Source organism: Phocoena sinus, chromosome 12 (genome assembly GCF_008692025.1).
Source record: "Phocoena sinus isolate mPhoSin1 chromosome 12, mPhoSin1.pri, whole genome shotgun sequence".
Classification (NCBI taxonomy): domain Eukaryota; kingdom Metazoa; phylum Chordata; class Mammalia; order Artiodactyla; family Phocoenidae; genus Phocoena; species Phocoena sinus.
Window position 1 is genome coordinate 613727 of NC_045774.1, and position 24653 is coordinate 638379.

Genomic DNA, 24653 nt, shown 5'->3' on the forward strand with positions numbered 1-24653 from the left:
CCAGAGGGTCTCTCACTGTACCAGCGTGGAAAGGGCAGCCGCGTCCACCGCTGACTAAATCGGAGGCTGGTGGCACCGCAGCCCTGGGAGTGAGATGCTAGGGTCTGGATGGAAAAGGGGCTGCACAAGGGACATCTATTTTGTGGCTTTAAAAGTTTGAGATCTGGGATCCTAAGATGTTTATTTTTTTCTAAGGATTCACTGCTTCAGCATTTTTATTTGGGTACACCCGTGCTATTTCAGTATTTAAAACTGCATTTTCCCAGTAATGACATATAAAAATATGAGGGTCATAAAGCAGGGCCACTCATCATGGCGCATCAGTGATTTTCTGCAAACAGCCGCGGGGCACGTGCAGCTCTTCTTCACATCGTCTTGATCAGAGGAACTTCCGGCGTTAATTGCACTCCCCACCCCCCTTCCTGCACAGGCCCATCAAGTTTCCGTCAGGAGGCTGTGTACATCTGTGCCCGTCTGCCAAGCCACTAAGTTCTTCCAGATCCTGAGGCTGAGGGAGCCTGTGGGCCGGGCTGTGTAAACCAGCCCACAGTTCTAGGCTTAGAAACACGGGTCAGTATCAAATTTCCACGATTGCCTTAACTGGGAGGGAAAGTCCTGTGCGGTTCTTACTTTGCTGGTTCAGATAATTATGACTTGTCAGTCTTTTTGCTCACGTTAGATTTTAACAGAACTGGAACACCGCTCTGTAGAGCTGACAGTGACTGAGAGATTATAAAGAACCATCTCTTCATTTTCCATTTTTGATAGCCACCCCACCCGCATTTAGAAGACTCAGGGCCATAGAGCTAAGGTGTGGCAAAGCACAGCAGGAAATCCAGGCTGTGGCCCTCCCTCCCCTCACCCCCTTCCGTACCCCAACTCAGCCCTGACACGTTAGCAGACACCCTGTGGCTTGTGCTCCACGTTCATGGAAATAGCTTTCATTTTTCTTTTCACTTTTCTAGGACCTTGAGAAATCATACTTATTCTTCCATAGCAAGATATCATGTTCACATAAAATAAATATCTTTTTAACCTTCAGAGTCATCCTAGAAAGGTGTCATCATTTCTTATAGAAAAATAAACAATTACAGCGAGGTTGACATGGACCCAGGGTCACACAGTGGCTGGGAGACAGTTTTGAAGCAGAAATCCCATATCCAAAACCAGAGACTTCCCACGATAGCATAGCTGATCTGCTTTTTTCTGCCTTTCCATCTTATTGCATTTATCCTTTTGTGACCATTCATTCCTGATGTTTTCGGATAATAGCATTTCGTTAAAACAGCAAGTGCTTTCTATTGACTGTAAGCTTCATGACTACCGCTGAAGGTGCGGGGCTGCCTCTGACTCTTCCCCAGCTGTACTGAGGTGTAATTGACACATAGCACTGTGCAGGCTTAGCGCGCCGACGTGACGTATGTTCCAAAGTGCTTACTGCTGTCGTATGAGCTAATGCCTGCATCATGTCACATATTTACCATCTTTGTAAGGTGAGAATGTTTAAGGTCTACGATGAATTCCTAATTTCTATTCTCAGGTACATTATAAAGATTCAAGAAAACTTTGGCAGAGACTATTGTAATATTGTTCTTTCTAAAAAAAAAGGCACCAGCACTTCCTTCTGACATTTGTACGATAAAGGGAAGAAGGGCTTAGTCTGCAGGGGGACAGAGCATGGAGGCGGGAAGGGGCGAGGCTGGAGGCCCTCGGGACGGGTGTTGACTGGGCCGCCTGCCGCAGGCCAGGAGCTGAGCCCGTGGAGCCGGCCCAACGGAGAACGGCCGACCTGCGCACGCAGCGCAGCTGCGTCTGGACGCGGCTGTGGGCAGTTGTCACGTGGACTCCACTCGCCTCCCGGTCCGGGTCACAAGCCCCGCCGACTCCACCCAAGGGACACACGGAGCGCCTCAAGCACCTGGGCGTCGGCTCCCTGGAGCCCAGGCTCCCGCGGATGACCCGAGGCCTCAGGGAAGGGGGCCATTTTAGCCTTACTGGAGAGACAGCGGTCTTTTAAAATAGTTAAAAACTCCCAATACGCAGAGAAATGCAGATTAATTATTTTTACATACGTGGTGATAAAAATTCAACCAACAATGTTTAGACGTAAGTAGTAGAGAAAGTGACGTGTGACTATAACGTCAGTGAGGTTCCAGGGCAGCCGTTTATTCACCAGAGTGGGTCACCCTGTGTGACCTTGAGGGAGTCACGTGACCTCTTTTATTGCTAGTTTCCTCAACAGCACACTGTGGAAGTGTTTATTCTACAGGTATTAATGAAGCACCTACTGTGGGGCGTAGGACTGTTCAGAATAGACGTCACCCGTCCACACAATCCAGGTGCACAGGTACAGGGACTCCCACAGGTCCTGGGTGGGTTTTGCGGGTGTGAGTGAGGCAGACCGAGGCTCACGATGACGGGAAGGATAAGCCAGAGACAGAGTCGCTGAAGGCCACGACGAGAGAGGCTAACCTCCGTGTTAGGGAAGCGGTTGGCAGGTTGAACCATGTCCTGTGGGCGCAGAGCAGCCGTGGTGCAGAGCGGCAGAGTTGGCAGCCCTGCCTCGGTCCTATCTCTCCTTACCGGGCTTTACAGAAGCCTCGTCCCCGTGGTAAGAGACCCGCGCAGGCTGCTGGGTCAAGATAAAGATGTGGGGAGGCAGTGGACACAGGAGACGGAGGGGGAGTGGATGGTCAATCAGGAGAGAGAATAAGGGGACGCAGGCCGGCCAGGTGCAGGGGAGCAGGTGCAGGGGGTGGAGGGGGAGGGGACACAGGCCGGCCAGGTGCAGGGGAGCAGGTGCAGGGGGTGGATGGGGAGGGGACACATCCTATGAAACATGCAGCAACTGATTTGAGAAAACGCTCCTATTGTCCCCTTTTCAAGATTTAGTGGAACTTCGTGAAATCCCCAAAGCGAAGGGGGTCAGTGTAAGTCTGGATGTGTTTTCCAGCTTTTCAGGAGAGCTGAGCAGACATGGGTGCATTCCGCCCTATGCTCAAGACCCCTGAAGTTTTCTCATGTGAAAAGGGACACAGCCTCAAAGTTCTGAGTGGGAGTGGAGGCACGTGGAGTCCTGAGGCCTGAAGTTGCTTCATGTTTCATAGGATGTGTCTGAACTACAAGGGAAAGGGACAGTCTGCTCGTGTGGGCGTGTAGTGAGCTAGGTTGTCAGGGAGGGCGATTCCTCCCACTTTGTCCTCTGTCAAGATTGTCTTAGTTATTCTAGGGCATGAGCCCTTCCACATAAATTTTAGAATAAGCTTGTGTTTGAATAAAAAAGTCCTAGTTGGGGTTTTGATGGGAATTGCATTAAAACTATAGATCAGTTTGGGGAGGATTGACATTTTTAGTTCACCCATGAACATGGTTTGTCTTTCTGTTTATTTTGATATTTGATTGCTTTTGTCAGTATAATTTTCACCTTACATATACTGTATATGTTTTTAAAAGTTGTGTCTAATGTATCATTTTCTTATTTATTTGTGTGATTATTTATTTATTTATTTTTGGCTGCATTGGGTCTTCGTTGCTGCGCGCGGGCTTTTCTCTAGTTGTGGCGAGCGGGGGCTACTCTTCCTTGCAGTGCACGATCTTCTCATTGCGGTGGCTTCTGTTGTTGTGGCTCACGGTCTCTAGAGCACAGGCTCAGTAGTTGTGGCATGCGGGCTCAGTGGTTGTGGCAAACGGGCTTAGTTGCTCCACGGCATGTGGGATCTTGCAGAGCAGGGCTCGAACACATGTCCCCTGCATTGGCAGGCAGATTCTTAACCACTGCGCTACCAGGGAAGTCCTATAATTTTCTTTAGAGTAGTTGTGAATGATACTGTGTTTTTAACAGTGGTTTCCATAAGGTCATTGTTAGCATATAGCAATGAGATTGAGTTTTGTGGTGATAGTGTATCTCGTGACTTTGATGAATTTACTTATTAGTTCTAGGAGTTTGTTGTGTGTGTGTGTTTGGTAGATTCCTTGGGATTTTCTAGGTAGACAGTCATGTCATCTGCACATAGGGATAGTTTGTCGCTCCAACGTGTGCGTACTTTACGTCTTATTCTTGCCCTGCTGTAACCGCTGGAGCTTCTGGTGGGAGCAGGCTTTCTGTCATTGTTCCCAGAGTTGGGGGAAAGCATTCAACTTTCATCAGTACGTAGGATGTTTGCTGTAAGCATTTTCTTCATGGTCTTTATCAAGTTGAGGTAATTTTCCTCTTTGATTGGTGAGAGCTTTTTATCATAAATGTGTGTTGGTTTTTGTCAAATGCTTTTTCTGTATCAGTTGGTATCATCTAACTTTTCTTTAGCTTGTTGATATGGTTGATTGTGATATTTTGATTTTGTATAATGTAACGTGTCAGTATTTGAAGATCTGCATAGCTCAGTGAACTGATGTTTCCACGTGATTAATGCATGGTGTTACAAAACCATGCATTGGTAAAGATCCATTCATTCAAAGTGGAAGATAGGCCAATAGATTTTAATTCTTAAGGTTACAAAAAGTTTGCGGATATGGCTTCAGATTCTACAATTCACATAGCCTTTAAGAAACATGCACTCGTCATATTTTGGAGTAGCATCCAAGAAGATTATTCACGATTATCTGAAAGAACTATTAAAAATACTTCTTCCTTCCCCAGCACATATCTTCAACCAAAACAACGTATTGCAGCAATTTGAATGCAGAAGCAAGTATGAGAATCAGCTGTATTATTTTAGGTTAGACATTAAGGAGATTTGAAAAATATAAAACCATGCCACTCATTTCACTAAATTTATTTTTGTTTTAGAATATATAGTTAATTTTCCAAAATAGATTATTTATGTTGAAACATAATGGATTTATTATTGTTAACTTAAATGAATTCAAAAGTAAATGAAAAATTCTTAGTTTTAATTTATAATTTTCTAAATATTGGTAGATGTAAACTACATAAACAAAAGCTCTTTGAGGTCCTCAATAATTTTTAAGAGTTTGAAGGGGTATTGAGACCAAAAGGTTTAGGAACTATTGCCCTATGATAGGATTACTGTGGCTTTAAATAATTTCTTGGATTCATTTTAGTAAGATATTTTTCTAAAACCTTGCCCATTTGCTAAGATTTAAAATTTATTGGCATGAAATTATTTATCGTATCCTGTATCATTTTTATTATTTAATTTTTATTGTAATTTTAAAATGTTGATACTGCTCGAAACTTACAGAAAAATTGTAAGAATAATACATGGACATACTATATAGTTTTTACCCAGATTAAAGAATAATTTTATTTTTGTTTTATACTGTTTTTAGTTGATTTATTGTTTATTCATGTCCCTTCTTTCTTACTCTCTCTACATGTAGCTATTTGCACTTGAAATAAGGCTAGTTCAAATTGAGATGATCTGTAAGTCTAAACTACACAACAGCTTTTGAAAACTTGGTACAAAAAATATAAACTTTCTCATTAAAAAGTTTTATATTGATTATGTGCTGAAATAATATTTTTGTATACTGCGTTAAAGCAAATATCAAAATTAAATCATTTATTTTGATTTTTAAAATGTGGCCACCAGAAAATTTAGAGTTATACATATGGCTTGCATAATATTTCTATTGAATTACATCCCTATAAATTTATTTTTCAAGACCATTGAGAGTAAGTTGGAGACATAATAGCCTTTGTGCCAAAGCACATTATCATGCCTTTCCTAAGAACAATGACATCCTCTTACATACATACACACAGTTACCAAAGCCAGGAAATGTGACATTAATACGTAGTGTACCATCATCTATTGGTCTAATCCACAGTTCATTTCCAATTAACATTTAAACATTTTTTTTTTTTTTTTTTTTTTTTTTTTTTAAATAGTAATTTATTATTATTATTTTTTTTTTTGCGGTACGCGGGCCTCTCACTGTTGTGGCCTCTCCCGTTGCGGAGCACAGGCTCCAGACGCGTAGGCTCAGCGGCCATGGCTCACGGGCCCAGTCGCTCCGTGGCATGTGGGATCTTCCCGGACCGGGGCACGAACCCGCGTCCCCTGCATTGGCAGGCGGACTCTCAACCACTGCGCCACCAGGGAAGCCCTAAACATTTTTAATAACTATCTTCCCGTTCCAAGATGAGGCATTTCACGTTAAGGATCATGTCTTCTAGTCTCCTCTAACTTGGAAGAGGCTTTCTTTGTCTTGACCTTGACTTTTTGAAGAGCACCGGTCAATTCTTTTGCAAAATTTCTTCCTTATGATTAGATGCTTGTTTTGTCAGGAGTGATGTGTTCTTATTGTAGCAACACGAGATTGGTTTGTTTTGATGATCTTGTTTATGTTCATAACTTGGTTAATATTCTTTGCATCAGTTTCTCTATTATAAAGTCAGTATTTTTCCTTTTATAATTAATAAACATTTTTTGGGTGGATACCTTGTAATTATATGAATATTCATTTGTCATCAGACGTTCACCTACTAATTTTAACATCCACTGATGAACCTTGCCATTTAGGAGCATAGATTTTTACTTCCTTTCTTTAAACTCATTTGTTTTCTAATAAATTATGAGAAATATGAAACGGTACAGATTAAAAGTGTTATCCTCAGGATTTCTGCAAATGTCTAAAAATTATACCCCTTTTCTACGTAAAGTTTTGAGCCAGTAGCAGTGAAGTTATTTAACAGCTTGTTTATCTTCATGAATCATAAAACTGTCCCTTTCATTTATTATTTTCTTCCTGTTTATTTGGAAGAGGAGAAATCCTAGAAATGGTCAATCATTAAGAAAAAAAATCAATCTTTGTTAACTGGCCTTTAAGATTTATCATTAGTTATTGCATTCAAATTTTTTAAAGTCTCAAGATATTTGTCTGATTTGTGTCCTTGCAGGCACACCTGTCGGGTAAGTGTCAACACAAATAAACACCTTTTCTTTACCTGTTGCTGGGTCGGCTCATGGCTGCATTCACGGGGCACTTTTGCTAAAAACTTTCCAGTCATCTCCTGGTTAGATGAAGCTTATCTTTGACTACATTCCTCAGAAGGGCTCATGGTGACAGAACACCCCAGTTCTTGCATGTTTAACCCTGTTTTCTGTGCCTGGTGCACAGGTTCTCTTACTGAACTTTTGCAAATGGTGCTCCATTGTTTTGTACGTGGTTGTTTTTAGAAGCTAGATGTCTGTCTGATTCCTCGAGGCCTTGAGGGTGGTGCCCTTCAGCTTTGAAGCCTGAGGTTTTACTGGCACACATCTCAGGGGCCGTTGTTCCCATCAGTTCCCTGTCAGGCCAGCACTCTCCACATGTGGGTGGAGGGACTCCTTTCCTCCCCTGGGAAGTCTCCCTAGCTGACAGTTTTACATGTTTACCCCATCCCATTCCTCGGGTTCTGGTTGCTCAAGATGTCTTTTATCTGCCTTTCATCCCACTTTATTCCATTTTCATTCTTAACCCTCTTACTTCTTTTTACACCATTTCCATTTCTTTTGGTTGTTTTCTTGCCTTTCTTCAATGCTCTTAATTACCTTTTTTCAAAAAACATCTTTATTGGAGTATAATTGCTTTACAATGTTGTGTTAGTTTCTGCTATATCACAAAGTGAATCAGCTATACATATACATATACATATACATCTCCATATCCCCTCCCTCTTGAGCCTCCCTCCCACCCTCCCTATCCCACCCCTCTAGGTGGACACAAAGCACCGAGCTGATCTCCCTGTGCTATGCGGCTGCTTCCCACTAGCCATCTATTTTACATTTGGTAGTGTATATATGTCCATGCCACTCTCTCACTTTGTCCCAGCTTACCCTTCTCCCTCCCTGTGTCCTCAAGTTCATTCTCTAAGTCTGCATCTTTATTCCTGTCCTGCCCCTAGGTTCTTCGGAACCATTTTTTGTTTTTTTCTAGATTACATATATATGTGTTAGCATACGGTATTTGTTTTTCTCTTTCTGATTTTACTCTGTATGACAGACTCTAGGTCCACCCACCTCACTACAAATAACTGAATTTTATTTCTTTTTATGGCTGAGTAATATTCCATTGTATATATGTGCCACATCTTCTTTATCCATTCATCTGTCGATGGACACTTAGGTTGCTTCCATGTCCTGGCTATTGTAAACAGTGCTGCAGTGAACATTGTGGTACCTGACTGTTTCTGAATTATGGTTTTCTCAGGGTATATGCCCAGTACTGGGATTGCTGGGTCGTATGGTAGTTCTATTTTTTAGTTTTTTAAGGGACCTCCATACTGTTCTCTATAGTGGCTGTATCAATTTACATTCCCACCCATTGCAAGAGGGTTCCCTTTTCTCCACACCATCTCCAGCATTTATTGTTTGTAGATTTTTTGATGATGGCCATTCTGACCGTTGTGAGGTGATACCTCACAGTTTTGATTTGCATTTCTCTAATGATTAGTGATGATGGGCACCCTTTCATGTGTTTGTTGGCAATCCATATATCTTCTTTGCAGAATGTCTATTTAGGTCATCTGCCCATTTTTGGATTGGGTTGTTTGTTTTTTTAATATTGAGCCGCACGAGCTGTTTATATATTTTGGAGATTAATCCTTTGTCCATTGATTCATTTGCAAATATTTTCTCCCATTCTGAGGGTTGTCTTTTCATCTTGTTTATGGTTCCCTTTGCTGTGCAAAAGCTTTCAGGTTTCATTAGATGCCATTTGTTTGGTTTTGTTTTTATGTCCATTTCTCTAGGAGGTGGGTCAAAAAGGATCTTGCTGTGATTTATGTTGTAGAGTGTTCTGCCTATGTTTTCCTCTAAGAGCTTTATAGTGTCTGGCCTTACATTTAGGTCTTTAGTCTATTTTGAGTTTATTTTTGTGTATGGTGTTAGGGAGTGTTATAATTTCATTCTTTTACATGTAGCTGTACAGTTTTCCCAGCACCACTTATCGAAGAGGCTGTCTTTTCTCCGTTGTGTATTCTTGCCTCCCTTATCAAAGATAAGGTAACCATATGTGCGTAGGTTTATCTCTGGGCTTTCTATCCTGTTCCACTGATCTATATTTCTGGTTTTGTGCCAGTACCATACTGTGTTGATTACTGTAGCTTTGTAGTATAGTCTGAAGTCCGGGAGCCTGATTCCTCCAGCTCTGTTTTTCTTGCTCAAGATTGCCTTGGCTATTCGGGATCTTTTGTGTTTCCATACAAATTGTGCAACTTTTTGTTCTAGTTCTGTGAAAAATGCCATTGGTAGTTTGATACAGATTGCATTGAATCGGTAGATTGCTTTGGATAGTATAGTAATTTTCAGAATGTTGATTCTTCCAATCCAAGAACATGGTATATCTCTCCATCTGTTTGTATCATCTTTAATTTCTTTCATCAGTGTCTTATAGGTTTCTGCATAGAGGTCTTTTGTCTCCTTAGGTAGGTTTATTCCTAGGTATTTTATTCTTTTTGTTGCAATGGTAAATGGGAGTGTTTCCTTAATTTCTCTTTCAGATTTTTCATCATTAGTGTACAGGAATGCAAGAGGTTTCTGTGCATTAATTTTGTATCCTGCTACTTTACCAAATTCATGGATTAGCTCTAGTAGTTTTCTGGTAGCATCTTTATGATTCTGTATATATAGTATCATGTCATCTGCAAACAGTGACAGTTTTACTTCTTCTTTTCTGATTTTGATTCCTTTTATTTCTTTTTCTTCTCTGATTGCTGTGGCTAAAACTTCCCAAACTATGTTGAATAAGAGTGGTGAGAGTGGGCAACCTTGTCTTGCTCCTGATCTTAGTGGAAATGGTTTCAGTTTTTCACCATTGAGAATGATGTTGGTTGTGGGTTTGTCATATATGGCCTTTATTCTGTTGAGGTAAATTCCCTCTATGTTAATTGCATTTTTATTTGAGTCTGTTCTTCCTTGTTCACCTTGTAATTTATCCTACTTTCTGAGGGAGACTCATGTAGACAGCAAGCAAGCGACTGAATTGCAGGCTAGATACAGTCATTTTCAGTAACACATAGGTATGAAGTTCACTCCAAGACACTCTTTCTGAGGAAAGAAATTTACTTGAGCAAATATTCCAATAAATTGAGGGTTGGGAAAAAAGGGAAGCCTTGAGATCCAGAACGTGATTAATCCTACCCAAGATGTAATGAAGGGAATCCCCAGACTTCAGCTGTGCATCAGGTTTAGAAAACACTAGGTCCAGATTCCTGCATGTGGATGGAGGGTTCTGGGGAAATCTCCAGGAAGAAAGGGGCTCCAGGCAGTAAACAGTGATATTGAAAAATAGAACATCTTCAAGATATGATGAAAGTTTTTTAATTAATAAAAATAAAAAGAAAATTAGAGAGTTTAAGAAAATGAAACAAAGCCTTTATGGTCCTGGTATGAAAGAAATTAAAATGAGTTTACACATCATGACTCTTAGCAGTTTATGTAATGTGAGAGTGTGTGTTTGATTAAGCTTGATTCCAGGAATATTTTGCTTCTGATGCCTGAACAGTTGTCCTGTGGGGTCTTGGAGAAGGAGTGTTACTTGGCTGAATGATTAATGACATTTACACGAGTATCATAAGGTAAGTGCTGGTTATGATTTTGAATTTTTCCTTATGGTCCATAAACTAAGGATAGAAAATTTGGTTATAGTTATAGAAACCACATAACTGTTGGCCATTTAAAATTTGGCTAAGAGATGTGAGAGGTGAAAGTGGGAGGCTTGGTTGTGAGGGTGGGATGGCCCGTATCCTCGCTGTACACAGGTGTACACACTGTGGACCACACAAAACGAATCACAGTATAATTGTGAAGCCCTGGGACCGAGAGGTCTGCAGAGAGTTCTGTGTTCTAACTGAGGTACGTTCTGTTCTTTTGCAGTAGAGAGCCAGGAGGCACAGTTGGTTATAAACACGGAATCAGCCTTGCTGTTGAGAGACGCTGTCTTTGAGGTGGGCTTGTGAGTGGGGAGAGCTGAGATGAACAGGTGTTGATTTTGAGCACAAAGTCTGAACCGCACACATCCTCACCATGAACATCCCATTAACGTGATGATTTTTTGTGCTGGCGAACATTTAACATGATTCTGAGAGCAAGAAAGAAGTTCAATATTTGGGGCACTTTGATTAATATGAAACACTGACAGAAAGAACTGACTACAATACTTTTATTTTGAATTATTACTTCCTGTGCATATGAAGTGGAATATTATTGTTGGGTCAGTTGCTGTCCTTGGTCCAGTTAACAGTGGACAAATGTCATGGCAGTTCTGGCTGTTACCCCGTGGGTAGGGGCAAGCCCCAATGCTAGAAATTATATAGTCTAAAGAGTAGTTTTGTACTTTTTAATTTGTGTATGAGATTATATCACAGAAATGTTATTCACTATGTGTATTGCAGAAGAAAACAGATTGAGAACTATTGCTGTATATATTTAGGATTTATTCAATATGGGGCCAATGTATGTGAATAAACCAGTGAAAAGAGAGGCCTTAATTGAAATTGCAAGGCCCTAGAAGGAAGCTGACAATACCTGAGCTTGGGAAAAAAGGAGGAGGAACAGGAAGAGAACAATTTGTAGGAAAATCTCTCCTTTTGGTTTTAGGAATGATTTAAAGGATCAGCGTTTCAGCTTGTAGAAGACAGGAGAGCTGTCCTTAAGTCTGTAGAGTTACCATGTGGGAAGAGTCCACTTGTTTCTTGGCTTCCATGTTGCTGAACTAGGTCCCAGGGTTGGAAGTTTCTGAAAGATTTATTTTTAGCTCAGTGTAACAAAGAGCTTCCAAACTACCAAAGAAATTGATCACTTCCACCAATTAAAGTGGCTTAAAAAGAATGCATTCTGTTCAAAAGAACTTTCCTCCTACTCTAGGCAGACAGAAATCACGGGTTACAGTGGCCATGGGTGGGGTGAGTGGTTCTACCAGTAACTCACAAGTTGCTTTACAACTCCATGACCATAGGAGTCCTGTCCCCGGACTGTTCAATTTCAAATATCTTATTATGAAAGAGTTTAAGCATATATTCAATACATAATAGATCTCCATGTACCCATCACCTAACTTCAACAGTTACCAACTAGATTCTTGTTTCAGCTCCCCACCCCCAACACATGCTCTATTTATTTTGAGGAAATCTCTGGCACGGTATACTTTTAGCTGTAAATATTTCAGTATATAGTAATATCCTCAAAAGATAAGGACTCTTGGCCATATATATTGAACCATCCTTTATTGAGGTGTAATTTACACACCCCCTGGCCATAGTCTTGATAGGTAAGACAAATCCCTCCGTTTCTTGCCATGTTTTTCTTCTACCACCTTAGTCCAACCACCATTATCTCTCTCCTGGACCACTTTCGCGTGACCTCCTCTCGTCCACCCGGTGGCCAGACCATCTTTCTGAAACATCAAGCAGACTGTGTCACTCTTCTACTCCCTGTGGTGGCCATCCCGCTGCCTAGAATAAGATAAGAGCTTCCCACTGTGGCCTCTCAGACCTGCCCGGGGCCCGCCTCCACCCACTCTCCTCCTGGTCCAATAAGCTCCACCCGCGTAGGCGTAGTTTAACATCTCCCAGTCATTTCTGTTTCACACCAAGCCGTCTGCGTTAGAACTTCTGCCCTTGCTCTTCTTCCCGACTAGAATGATTTTCCAGAAATTTTCTCATGAACGGCTTCCTGCCTTTCAGATCTCAGTTCCTTAATAATGTCTTCAGAGAGACCTCTGACCACCTGATCTGAACAGTCTTCTCTCTTGTTCTCTGTCCTATCGCCCCGTTTCAGTCTCCATAGCACACAGTTCTCTAAAAGCAGTCTGTCTATGCACGCGTCCACCCTCTTACTGGCTTCTTCTCTGCACAGAATACAAGCCACGCGAGAAGGGGGTTGCATGCCTGTCTTGTTTAATATCAGGGAGAAAGGTGTTAGGGCAGCTTGACTGTGATCTGTTTCCCTCTAGTTACTGGGAACACACAGGGGCCACTCGGGAGAGAGAAGGCAGGTAGGCTGGACTGTCTCTGTCACCAAGGCAATACCCCATCTCCTGGTACATAGACTCATGGTATTTGCTGGGAAGAGAGTCTTAATCTATGTGATGCTTTTAGCAGGATGTCTCTGGGTTAGGATTGCGTGTGGTAAGTAAATCTATGATCTGTGGATCTGTGAGCCATGGCTCCCTCAGAAACGTCTACAAGCTGCACGAGTACCTGAGGTATGAAGTGGAGATATTCCATAGCCTGAAGGTTCCCCGCTGTGTGAACTGACCCTGTGCTTGGCCCAGAGGCCCGGAAGAGGAGGAGGCTCCGAACTTGAGTCTGCTTTTTCATGCGTCCTGATGGCTTCATCCTTGAAATTGCTAGTGAAACCCTATCCAGGGTAAGAGCTCTGATTCGTGTGAGTCCAGTTTGAGTATCTGATCAATTTGTTGGCCCCACTGTCTGATGCCCAGAGCCTACAGCACTGCTTGGCTCGAAGAGCAAAATAAATCCTTGCCTGTGAATGGGCACGATCCAGTATCTTGGGGACGGTCGACTGGAATTAAAAGAGCCATCTTTTTTGTAGCAGTTTTCTTCACTTTTAAGCAATCCATGTTACTTGTTTTATTAGTTCCATACTTTATATGGGATACTCAGATACAAAGAAATATATCCAGATTAATAGTGACAGTGGCTAGAATCAAGGTTCATAAAAATAACTGACGTACTTTGGAAAATGCTCCCTTGAAAGCGTGTGTCACAGTGACCATGTGGGACTGATGAGGACTACGTAGGGCCTGGCTGTGCTGGCGTCCCACAGAACACACGGTAGGTGCGGTCCTGCTGTAAGGCGTATCATTGCATTTTTAAAAGCTTCTCCACAAGGGAATCTTGAAAGAAAAAATCCTCAAGTTAGAAACCGCAGAAACTTTCGCTCTCATTTGAACTATCAACACAGAACTTCATTTTTGCTCTTTTGAGTCTGTTTTTGTTGCTGGCACAGAAGCATACTTTAATATTTTCCAGAGATGAAGACTTGCAGGTACACTGGCAGCTTCTGGGTTTGCTCCTGTAAAGTGATCCCTCAGGCTTGTGTGTGGTTGTTGGTCCTGATTCCTTTAGATGGAAGTATTTGGGAAAGGTATTGGGTTAAATGGAGACACAAATCTGAAATAATGTTGCTATTTTCTGCTGGAAGCAACTATTCCAACGTGGATGTATTGGGCATGAAAACTAAGCAGTAATTGTTTTTACTTATCATTAACAATTCATTCAAATCTATATGGAAAACTGCATTCTCTGAACTTCATCTTTGGCCTCCTTCATTGCCCTTTCCTAACTTGCCAAGTTTTGTATTATCCTGACTTCAAAAAAGATGGAAATTTCCCAAGTATGGGTGGTCTTGTTTCAGGCAGATAGCACATTGTTAAATTATTACACCACATTTTAACCAGAGCACAGTTGTTTTAAGCTATATTAAGTACATCTGGGTAACAGCTAGTAAGTTTCATTTCCAAGGATAAGGTGAACTACTGGAAAATATCTTATTGCTTTTAAATGTTGCCTTTGCTTTCCATGATTTATGTCATATTATAAAAGAAAGAAAGAAAAAAGAACTTCTGATGGATGAGTCTGTTTTTTCCCCTGTTGCTGAATTTAAGAATTTGAAATAGTTCATGGTCTCCTTTATAAATATAAATAGTTCATGAGGTCTCCTCTCATGCCTTTTAATTGTCAAACCCAAGAAAATATAATAATAGATCTTTGAGCTTTAAAGAAAATTATGGAAAGGGAATATGGGCACTAAGTAGTGCTACCTTATGCTTGGCATGCCAGGAGACCTATGCTCAGACTTTGGTTCTGAACAGAGTTTATTTGCTGCTCCTCAAGTTCTCTATGATTGATGGCAATGTATTAGCTCACAATCCTGCCAGGTATGGGAATTACATTTATAGCCTAAAGAAAATAAGTGACTTACTGAAAATTATGGAGCTAGTTCAAAGCAGAGCACGTGTTATAAGAGGTCTCCAGAATCTTAGGTGGGTGTTTTCCCACTACACTGTGGTAGCCTTTCAGTACAATTTAGAATTTTACTTGTGAATGGTTAGCTATCTTAATTTTTAGCTAAGCCATCTTATAAAATTATACTTTAAATGGTTCACAGAATTAAAAAGATATTCATAGATACCTTTTACATTAAAATATTCTTATAGATGAGTAGAAAATACAAATGATTTCAAGTTTTACCTGGATGAGAAATTTGTATATCCAGACATTAGAGTATATGAAGTTACCAAGGAGGGAATTTAAGATAAGAGCTAAAGGTGACCAAGAAAAAAGAAAGAAGACTCAAATTACTGAAATCAGAAGTGGAAGTGGAGACATCACTGACTACCTTACAAATGAGCTACTGTATGACAGTAATGTATGTAGCTTGGGTGAAATGGAAACAGTCCTAGAAAGATACAAATTAGTGAAATTGACTCAAGAATAAATAGAAAATTCTAGTAGATTTCTAACAAGAGACTAAATTGTAATAATAATTTAAAAACTTCCCACAAAGAAAATCCAGGACAAGATGGCTTCATTGGTAACTCCTACCAAACAAGAAGAATTAATACCACTTCTTCACAAAATCTTCCAAGAAATTAGAGGGAACACATCACAACTCATTCAGTGAGGTCAGTATTACTCTGATTAAAAAAAAAAATCAAAAGAACTGAAAATTAAGACCAATATCTGTTATGAATATAGACACAAAAATACTCAACAAATGACTAGCAAATCAAATCCAGCAAAATATATAAAAGATTATACACCATTACCAAGTGAGATTTATCCCAGGAATGCAAGGTTGGCTTAACAAAAAAGTAAATTAATGTACTATGTTATGTCAATAAACAAAGTAAAACATATGATCATCTCAATAGGCACAGAAAAATCATTTGACAAAATTTAACACCCATTTATGAATATTCAAACAATGACAACAATAGAAGAACTTCTTCAAAATGATAAAGTCTATCTATGAAAAACTCACAGCTAACATCATTGTTAATTTTGAAAGACTGGATACTTTCCCCCAAAGATGAGGAAAAATACAAGGATGTCCACTCCTACCACTTCTATTTGTGATTGTCCTGGAGGCTCTAGTTGGGGCACTTAGGCAGGAAACACGCATACACATTTACATCTTGAGAATCATTACCAGCTGGTGATCCACTACCAGTTACTTATGGGATTGTCGTCCCTCTCAAGTGTCTTGGGATAAAAACAAATGACAGTCATTGTAATAGATGAGACCCAAGGTCTCTTCTGCCCATGTGGCTCTACGAACACAGAGCTCCTTTCCTTTGGGATGCCCAGAAGTGGAATCTCAGTGCCATGCCATTTTGCCTCTGAGTTTTCTGACTTTGAACACGGGATGTATGGTCTGTTGAAACAGGAGTCTGAGACCTTACTGCGTGGCTGCCGTCTTTAGGAAACCCTTAGACTCCACTTGGGCAGAACTCTCTTAGGACCTTTCTCAGGATATAGGAGGATTCGCCACTAATTCCTGTTTAGTCACAGTTGTCACTCCCACAGAAACTCATTTTCAGTCATTCCCAGTCACTCCTGGGCGTGGGATATAAAACCCGTTGTGTATCTACTACTTGTTCCTCTAACCTCACGTCCTACTGTCCTGCAAAACTCCTTGCCCAACCTGCTAAATTCCACGCCCTTTCCATAGACTCTGTTCTCTCACACAGCTGTGCCTTCCCCTGTGCTAGCTCTTCTTTCTGGAAAAGTTCTCTCCACTTGTCCCCTCCCTAATTCTTATTTGTCCTTCAAGGCCCTACCTACCCTACCCAGGGTGCTCTCCCCTGGGGCTTTGTCTTCTTCTGGGTGAGGATTACCTCCCAGATCCTTTACAAACCTGTTAACTTACTTTTCTGTTTCCGTTCTACACTTTCATCTCCTACAAACTCTGCATCTCCAGAGTCTAGTATATTAGTTACCATAAACCATAGATGCTCAGAAGTATGTGCTGAATTGGTATTGATAGTTAGATGACCTCATGGTGACACAGATCCAGTGATAACTCCCCTTCAAGGTGTACCTTCACCCTAGGCATCTATTTTTTCTGAAGTTACCTTGTCCTGGGGACCTGGTTGAGACAATGTCAGAAGTAGGAGCCTAAGCTTCTTATTTTAGTTAAGCTGTGAAAAGAACATACCCTACCCATCGACCTGGACAGATACACCTTTATCACATCAAAAATTGAAAACACTTAAAGCCCTGAGTTTTATATGACTAAAATTAACAAAATTTCAAAAATAATTGAATATCATCACTGTGCAAGTTTGGGTGTTCTGCTGAAGCATTGGCAGTGGAGTTAAATCCTCACTTAATGAAAATAGGAATAAAAATAGGAAAATACGCCAGGCTTGGTGACAAGCGCTGCTTCCACCCGCTGCTCACTTCCAGAATGAAGAATCCTGCAGGCACCTGCATCAAATCCATGAACCTGGGTCAGGGCTACACGTCTGTGCAGGGCGCTAGGAAACCGCCTCCTGGCCTCTGCCTGGAGATCAAGAGGTGGCCAATTCCCTAACATCGGGAGGGTCTTCAGAAGGTGCTCAGTGGTGAGAAAACATGACAGATATCCTTTATGGAAGACAGACAAGAGTCTTTGCTAAGTGGATGTGCGTGTGATGCCACGATAGTGGGATTACACAGAGGAGGCTGAACAGTTTCCTTTGTGCCTCTCTTACACCTTGGTAGTGATGTGGGGACATTATCCTGTTCATATCTGTTAGAAGGGAGAATGTTTGAAGATGCTTGTTGTAAAATCAAGGATTTTTAAATGTAGGTGTTGTTAACATGCACTTGTTTCCCCACTAAGAGTTAACATTGCAGTAGTCTCTTGGTCCAAGGAGGGGCACAGCAAGGCTGAGCTTCAGCAGGAAAACATACAAAAGCTGAAGGTCATTGTTAATTGCAGAAAACATCATTGCTTCCTAACTCTTTCACACAAATATGTAAATATGAACGTGTGAAAACTGACCTAAGGAAACTGGCAGCAATCACTTTCATTAAAATATTAAAGTCAAGAGAATATAATTTTATGTATCAAATGTAACACATCCAAACATTCATACATTCATTCAATCAAAATTACTTAGTGCCATGAAAAACAGTAACAGACAGGCTGGTGAGATCCTTGTTTTCATAAAACTTAATCTAGTGAAGAACACAGACAGTAAATGTGAAAAAACCAAAATAATGCTGGGCAGTGTTAGGGTCTCTGACAAAAGCAGTGGGATTTGGTGTGGAGGGGCTCTCACGAGTGGGGACTATGAAATCAAAGCACAAGTAAACTGTCTAAAATGCAAAAGACGTTGCTGTTATTTCAGAAATCATGGGTGTGTGTGTGAGATGTTTTAGGTAGGTTTGTAACACTTCTCAGAAAAATAATTCTCTAATCATAGACTTTAGACCTGTGTCTCAGGACGACGTTAAAATTCAACCTTTTGGTAAGCGATGTATTATTTTTATCTGATCCACAGAATAGAGAGGTAGAAGGCATTGTAAGTGGGGTAGGGGGGAGGCGTGGCCGCTGGACCTCTGACCCCCTTCAGGACAGAGCTGTTCTTTACCAGCAGCGAACACCAGGTTCACACACCCTGGAACCAAGTCCCTCAGGTGAGAGCCCAAAACCTGTGTTGGGTTTTTGCACAGTTGAGGCCATTTCCTCCCCCCGTAAAAGCCAAATGGGTACATGTGTTGTGAGGCAGACGTGGGGTCCGACGTGTGTGCGTAACTCACGGAGAACAGACGCGTCTGTGCATTTGGGTCCAGAGAACCAGAACTTTGTGACAGGAGGGCTTGAGGCCGTGGAGGCGAGGTTCCCCCTGCAGCTTGGGGACCGTCGGTGTGCTGGGCCCCGCGTCTCCAGTGACATATCTGTAGCTGTTTGTACTTGCAGCTTTTGAGCCCTGGCCACGGAAGATGGTTCATATTATATTTAATGGTTGTTGATCTAATATCTGGCAAGTGCGAGAGCTCTGTTCCTGACGGTCTGGCGGGGCCCTCAGCTCTGCGCTCCCTCACCGCTGCGGCCTCCCGCCCCGAGCAGCTGTGGCCACATTACAAGAATGTGACAGTTGGACTGTAGTTTCAGGCCTGCTCAGTTTCTTTGTAAATGATTTATAAGGCCAACTTGAAAAAAATCTATCTTTAAATAAGTTGCAGCGTTGGAGTTATGTTCAACACATAGGATTCCTATTACACATAATTCTATTATTACTAGCTATGGCACAGTCCTAACAAAGTCTGTGAATTATAAAAATATGGCAAAAATTGTTTTGCATTTAAGGATAAATGGTGTTCAAGAGAACAGAATACCAAAGGAAAAGGTACAATAACAAAAGTTTCCACATATAGAGCCCACAGACTTTACTGCAAGTGTGCTGGTGGTAAATCTCCCTGAATTTTTAAGATGGTGGCCCATTTAAACGGGGTTTGTCCAAAGCTCACTGCTTTCATTTACTTATTGAAGGACAAGCCAGAGTTGAATTAAAAAGTGAATCATAGCCCCAGTCACTGAGCCGCCGCCGAGGACCCAGCAGCCTCCCCCTCGAGCCCCCTTGCTTCCTGACGCTCCATAGCCCCCGCCCGCCTTCTCCAGCTGCCGCCTTCCGCAGGCCGATTCCACCGAGGAAAAGGAATCGTATCGTATGTCCGCCATCCAGAACCTCCACTCTTTCGACCCCTTTGCTGATGCAAGTAAGGGTGATGATCTTATATCCATATAAGAATTCAACAGAGAAACGGCAGGAAGACCCTTACTACTGTCCAAGGAATCGCTGATGATTACGATAAAAAGAAGCTAGTGAAGGCGTCTAAGAAGAAATTTGCCTGCGAGGGAACTGTAATTGAGCGTCCAGAATACGGAGAAGTAATTCAGCTACAGGGTGACAAGCGCAAGAACATATGCCAGTTCCTCGCAGAGACTGGACTGGCTAAGGGCGATCAGCTGAAGGTTCATGGGTTTTAAGTGCTCCTGGCTCACTGAAGCTTAAGTGAGGATTTCCTTGCAATGAGTAGAATTTTCGTTCTGTCCCTTGTCACAAGTTTACAAACCTCACAGCTTGTGTAATGTAACCACTTGGGGTCTGCTGTTCACTTGGACGAGTGTAACTGCTTCATGCAATAAACTGAAAGCAGCCATGCTGTGTAGTCTTGAAGTCCCTCATTTAAACAGAGGTCAAGCAGTAGGCACCTGGCAGGGTCCGGCCTGAGACAAAGCAGTAACAGTGATGTGTCAGCCAAGTCCAGAGCCCTGAGATCACAGACGGCTATGTCTGGCCAGAAGCTCCCAGCAATCCCTCTATAGAGTTCCCTGCCCTAAGAGAATGTCGCCACCTGAACAGCCCTAGGTGAAGCTGAGAGTGGAGGATGGGGGTGAGGCAGCGACGGCAGCTGTACTGCTAGAGGGAGTCTTTGATCGTCAGGGGAAAGATCCCCTGGTATCTCCAACGTGACCAGGTGGGCAGAGCTTAGAGCAGCCACGTTCATTCTATTGAGGTGATAGGACATCTGGCTTGCCACCAAGGTCTTTTTGACCAGACATATCCCAGCTGATCGATGAGCAAACTAGAATGTGAGGCCAACCTTCTATCAGAGTTAAACTTTTGACAAGGGAACAGATTTCAAACCGATGTATTCGTCATGTAGCTGTAGAGCTCGCAACTTACTAGCAACAGCTGCCCGATGCCATGTGAAGTAACAAACTGGTTTTTGGTTTTCTTTGGGTTTTTTTTTCCCCTTCAGTTTTAATGTTATGTAATGTATTTAAACACTTATTTATATAAAACTTGTTTTCAGAAAAAAAAAAAGTGGATCATTGCTCTGATACAATGAGTGTGGTTTGTCCATGATTAATAAAACCCTCTATTCTTAGTATAACTTGTAGAATATGAAGTCATTTTATGGGACATTTAAGATACAGATAAACAAAAATATGTTGGTGGAAATTTTTTTTTTTACTTCAGAGATGATATTATTTCTAAATACGTGCCCACTTTTAAAGGAACAGTATATATTATTTTGGAAAATAGAAAACATATGTGAACAAAACAAAGCAAACAAACAAAAGGGAAAAACAAAAGCTCTTAGTTATTAGGTGCTCACACCCGGAAGTAAGGGCTGTTGACATGTTAATGTTTAAACTTTGAGATTTTTTCCTGAATATGTGTGTATATAACACATGCACATGCATATGGACATAGGAATATGAGATCCTATTGCAGATACTGGCTTTTAGTCTAATTTTTCAAGTCATCAGCTTTGATGTTTGCATCTAGTTCTCATACAGGGGTGCCCCGTGGTTCATGTAGTCAGTCTTCTGGTGCTACATTCAGACTGCTTCTCATTGTTTTGCTGAGATGTACAATGCTATCATGAACACCTAGTAGATGCATTTTTATACTTGTGTGATTATTTCCCTACAATAATTTTCAGAAGTGTAATTGCTGAGTCAGTTCCCTCACTTTTCTAACAGCTTTTGATAAATATTGACAAATTTTCTCCGAAAAGGTAGGGCCAACTTATATATCTGCTAGTAGAGTGTGAAGAAACTGTCTACATCAAAAAATAGAAATTATTATTTTAAAAATATTTGTTAGCCCAGATCACAGGCCTATGCCCAAACTGTAAGGGCCTAGGAGAGAGAGTAACTTACAGTCTCCGTTCTTGTGAATGGAGTTCCTCATTTTTGCCTCCACAACTCACGAAGGGGCTTCTCCAAAGCAGAAAGAGTCTCAGTTATTAGACAGCAAGAAAGGGAACTGTGCTCGGTATCTTGGGCATGTATTTCATTTTTCTGTGAATTATTTGTTCACCCTTTAAATTATTTTTTCATTAAAATACCTTTTTTGGGGCTTCCCTGGTGGCACAGTGGTTAAGAATCTGCCTGCCAATGCAGGGGACACGGGTCCGAGCCCTGGTCCGGGAAGATACCACGGGCCACGGAGCAACTAAGCCCGTGCGCCACAACTACTGAGCCTGTGTGCCACAACTACTGAGCCTGTGTGCCACAACTGAGCCTGCACACCTAGAGCCTGTGCCCCGTAACAAGAGAAACCACTGCAATGAGAAGCCCGTGCACTGCAACGAAGAGTAGCCCCTGTTTGCTGCAACTAGAGAAAGCCCGCATGCAGCAACAAAGACCCAATGCAGCCAAAAATTTTAAAAAACACCTTTTTTTCTCTTTAACTATTAACCTCTTTTCATATGTGAGCAATATTTTTTCTCAATTTATGATATTTTTAAAAATTCCAAGATCTGTTTTTTTTTATCAGACTTAGGAGAACTGCCCCCAAGATTACATATTCATTGATATTTCCCTAATTTTGTTTCATATTTACATACTTTGTTCTTATATATTTTTAATTTTATTTAAAATATAATCCTTGTGGATTATATTTGTATGTATGGTATGAGGTAAGTCTATTAACCCATGTATTTTTTTTCTAAAGGATTATCTAGGTATCCCAATTACTGATCATTTATTTCTTACTGATTTAAAATTCCAAATCCTTCATATAATGTGCTTAGGTCTGTTTATTAACATTATTTTCCATTCCAACACAGTCCACTGATTTTGATTATGCAGCTTTATAATAACTATTCCTCAGTATCCTTTTAAAAACATTTTACTTAGTTCTTTAAAAATAATTTTATTATGCAAAGTTCCAAATATATCCAAAGGTAAGGAGAGTGCTCTAATGAACCCACTCTTACCGTGGCCAGCTATAAGTTTATCAACACTGAACCAGTCTGTTGATATTATTTACTCCAACCCCTAACCTCAAGATCATTTTGAAGCAAATCCCAGATGTTATTTCATCTGTAAATATTTTAGTATGTATTTTTATTAGATATTTTTATTGAGGTACAGTTTACATGACTTAAAATTCATTTTCAACTGTACAATTCAGCTGGTTTGAGAGTTTTTGTATATTGTACAACTATCACCACCCATCTGCTCCAAAACATTTTTATCATCCCCAAAAGAGGCCCCATACCTATTATAATCAGTGTCAACTCCAGCACCACCAACCCCCTGGCAGCCACTAATCTACTTTTGGCTCTTCGGCTTTGCCTTTTCTGAATATTTCATATAAATGGAATCTTACAGTATATGTCCTTTGTGTCTGGTGCTCTTCATTTAGCATGATGTTTTCAAGATTGTATCAGTGTTTCATTCCTTTTTATGGCTGAAAAATATTCCAGTATGCATATGCCACATTTCGCTTATGTATTCATCTGTTGATGGATTTTTGTGTTGTTTCTACTTTTTGACTATAACAAATAATGCTGTTGTGAGGAGTCATATACAAGTTTTTCTCTAAACATATCTTTTCATTTCTCTTGTGTGTATATGTAGGAGTGAAACTTATCAGTCACATGGTAATTCTATTTTTAGAAAGTTTGAGGAACTGCCAAACTTTTATACAGTGGCTGCATTATTTTAAATTTCTATAGCAACGTGAAAGGCTCCTGATTTTTCCACATCTTTGCGAACACTTATTATCTTCTATTTTCTTTTTTTTATAGCTATTCTAGTGGGTGTGAATCGCATCTCATAGTTTTTATTTGCATTTTCCTAGAGATTAATTATGTTGAACACCTTCTCATGTGCTGGTTGGCCATCTGTATATCTCTATGTCTTTTCTGGAGAAATTCCTTCCTTTGGAGATATTCTATTCCAATTCTTTGGAGAAATTTTATTTAAGTCCTTTGTCCATTTTAAACTGGGTTATTTGACATATTGTTTAGTTGTAATATTTCCTTATATATCCTGGATATTGGACCTTTATCAGACAGTTAACTGGCAACTACTTCCTCCCATTCTGTGGGTTGTCTTTTTACTTTCTTTATAAAATCCTTTAATACACAAAAATCTTTCATTTTAACGAAGTTCAATTTGTCTTTTTTTCTTTGGGTGCCTGTGGTTTAGGTGTCACATCAAAGGATCATTTGCCAAAGCCAAAGTTATAGAAATGTACCCCTGTGTTTTCTTCTAAGAGTTTTGTAGTATAAGTGCTGACATTTAGGTCTTTGATTCATTTTGAACTAATTTTTCCCTATGGTGTGAGGTAGGGGTCCAAATCCATTTTTTGGCTCAGGGATATGCAGTTATCCCATACTGTTTGTTGAAAGGATGATTGTTTTCCTGCATTGAATGGTCTTGGAAACCTTGTCAAAAATCAATTGACCATTGATTATGAATGTATTTTGGGGCTCTCAGTTCTATTCCATTGTTTTAAATATCTATCCCAATCCCACTACCACACTGTCTTGGTTACTGTAGCTTTGTAGTTAGTTTTGAAATTGAGAAGTGTGAGTCTTCCAACTTTGTCCTTTTTCAGGATTGTTTTGGCTATTCCCTTGCATTTCATATGAGTTTTAGGATCAGGTTGTACTTTTGTGCATAAAAAGAAATTGGAACTTTGATAAGGATTGCATTGAATCTCTAATTCAATTTTGGGGGTATTTTTATTGTAACAATATTGTTTTCCATACCATGAATACTGGATGTCTATTTATTTGTTTATTTATTTATTTTTATGGATCCTATGGTAGTTTTATTTTTAATTGTTTGAGAAACCTCCATAGTAGCTGCACCAATTTAGAATACCACCAACAGTGCATGAGGTTTCCCTTTTCTCTACATCTTCACCAACACTTGTTA

The 24653-nt window shown here is 40.6% G+C and overlaps 1 pseudogene; it reads left to right on the forward strand.

Annotated features, from left to right (window-relative positions):
* Positions 1-20828, forward strand: part of LOC116763401 — a 79639-nt pseudogene extending 58811 nt beyond the window's left edge.
* The last annotated feature ends 3825 nt before the right edge of the window (positions 20829-24653 follow it).